The sequence below is a fragment of the Dasypus novemcinctus genome, chromosome 3, assembly GCF_030445035.2.
Source record: "Dasypus novemcinctus isolate mDasNov1 chromosome 3, mDasNov1.1.hap2, whole genome shotgun sequence".
NCBI lineage: Eukaryota > Metazoa > Chordata > Mammalia > Cingulata > Dasypodidae > Dasypus > Dasypus novemcinctus.
Window position 1 is genome coordinate 159,165,632 of NC_080675.1, and position 2,032 is coordinate 159,167,663.

At 42.8% G+C, this 2,032-nt stretch overlaps 2 non-coding genes across 2 annotated transcripts; both read right to left on the bottom strand.

Moving 5' to 3' along the window:
- Positions 1–1,241: 1,241 nt before the first annotated feature.
- Positions 1,242–1,369, bottom strand: LOC111762023 (small Cajal body-specific RNA 1). The gene has a single exon (XR_002795244.1). It is a non-coding gene; the product is annotated as a small Cajal body-specific RNA 1 (non-coding RNA).
- A 245-nt stretch (positions 1,370–1,614) lies between these two features.
- On the bottom strand, positions 1,615–1,763 carry LOC111762024 (small Cajal body-specific RNA 1). Its single transcript, XR_002795245.1, has one exon. It is a non-coding gene; the product is annotated as a small Cajal body-specific RNA 1 (non-coding RNA).
- Between the last annotated feature and the right edge of the window lie 269 nt (positions 1,764–2,032).

Sequence of the window (2,032 nt, forward strand, 5' to 3'; positions counted from 1 at the left end):
GAACACCCAGGGGCTGCGGGGGCAGGCTCTGTGGTATCCAGAGGGTGGGTGCCCTCTGGTTTCTGTGGGTGAATGTGCTTGGCCTCTTCGAATAATTCTGCGGGCTGGCTGGGAACTGCCACCAGCTCTCAGGGACAAGCAGGAACCACCCCTGACCTGTTTGCTAAGGGGGGTTGTCTGACATGGGAGCCTCACCCATGGGAGCCGAGAGGGAGGGAACTTGCATTTAGGCCATTCGAAGCCCTTGATTTTACCAGCTGTCGAGGCAGCACATGATATTGAAGCTTCATTTCAGGTCTAACACCCTAAACAGATGCCTGGATATGACACCAGAGAGATCAGGGCAAGTGTGTGATGATGGTGACTCTGAATTCAACCCTCGGTTCTGATAGGAAAAGGAAAATGCATATGTATGGATGTGCTATGAAATACAAATTCTGTAATTTCAGTGATTTCACACTTGGGCCAAAAGCTCTTATATTTGCATTTTAAACCAACATTACCCAATGTAAAGATGTGTGGTAAAATCCATGCTAATAATTTAACATTTTAATTTTTTTTTCATAGAAGGCATTAAATAGCAAAAAAAAAAAAAAAAAAAAAAAAAAGAGAGAGGGAGTTTGTAGCCGGCCCTGGACAGCATAACTGGTGGGTAGCAAACTCTGTTCCCTGCTCCCTGAACTCCAAGCTCCAAGTCCCATAAGAACAGCTGGAGCACCAAGAACAAGTCACCACCACCGACTGGGCTTTGGTCCCAAGGAGTTTCGACTGTGGTTTCCAAATTTTTAATTTTTATTTTCAATGAATAAGAACCATTTAGAGAACAATCCAAAAACTTTAGATTCAGTTTGGAGTCAAAGCTGTGCCCATTCTCCTTAAGAAGGAATAGTAAGTCATGTGACTGCCCATAGACTAGAGAGTACCATAAAGCACATATATTTTTAAAAATAAAATTTCACACAGCCTCAGCACATAATGAAAAGAAAAAGGAGAAGGAAAAAAGCACTCAAATTAGGCCTTCTCTTGCTCTGAAAACCCTTTGGGAATTTCCATGACAGAAGGTTTAGAACATTCTTTAACTAGAGGTGATTTGAGTACTGAGTAAAATGTTTGTATCTATACCTTATTACATTACTCAGATTTCTTAGGGACTTTTTTATTTATCCCCAAAGGCACACCACAGCTCACACTTCGAGTGGTAAGGCTAGATAAAAGACGTTTGCTTGTTTGTTTGTTTCTCCAATTGTGCCTTTGAGTTGTAACTCAGAGTGTGTCTTTACACACTGGGCTTAAAAGGCACATTTAAAAAAAAAATTGTCCAGCAATTAATGGTTTGACTTTTTAACACTGAACTTAGCATTCTTTTTTTTTTCTCTTTATTTATTTATATATTTATTTATTTTAATGTTACATTAAAAAAATATGAGGTCCCCATATAGCCCGCACCTCCCTCACCCCCCTCCTCCCACATCGACAACCTCTTTCATCATCGTGGTGCATTCATTGCACTTGGTGAATACATTTTGGAGCACTGCTGCACCACTGGTTTACATTGTAGTTTACACTCTCCCCCAGCCCACCCAGTGGGCCATGGCAGGACCTACAATGTCCAGCATCTGTCCCTGCAGCACCACCCAGGACAACTCCAAGCCCTGAGAATGCCCCCACATCAACGCTGCACTTCTTAAACCAGCCACCACAACACGACATCAGTCTTTGGCACAAGGCTTGGCTGTAGATAGCTCTGTGCATATTAAGTGCTGAAAAGCTGTTAATATTTGACATTATTCTTAAAGAAAAAAAAATCCTACCCTTTTAACACTAGAGGTCACTCTGCGACCACTTATGGGCAGCAAGCACCCTGGGGCTCGGGAGGGTCAGCGCAGCTAATCTGTATAAATTGCTGAACCAGAAGCCAAATTTGTACCTAATTATGGTGGCTTTGATGCAGCCCCACTCCTAATAAAAGTGTCCCTACTTCCTGCAGAACTGTGGATGTTGTGATTGGTCCACCTCAACCCCAGCCGCCACA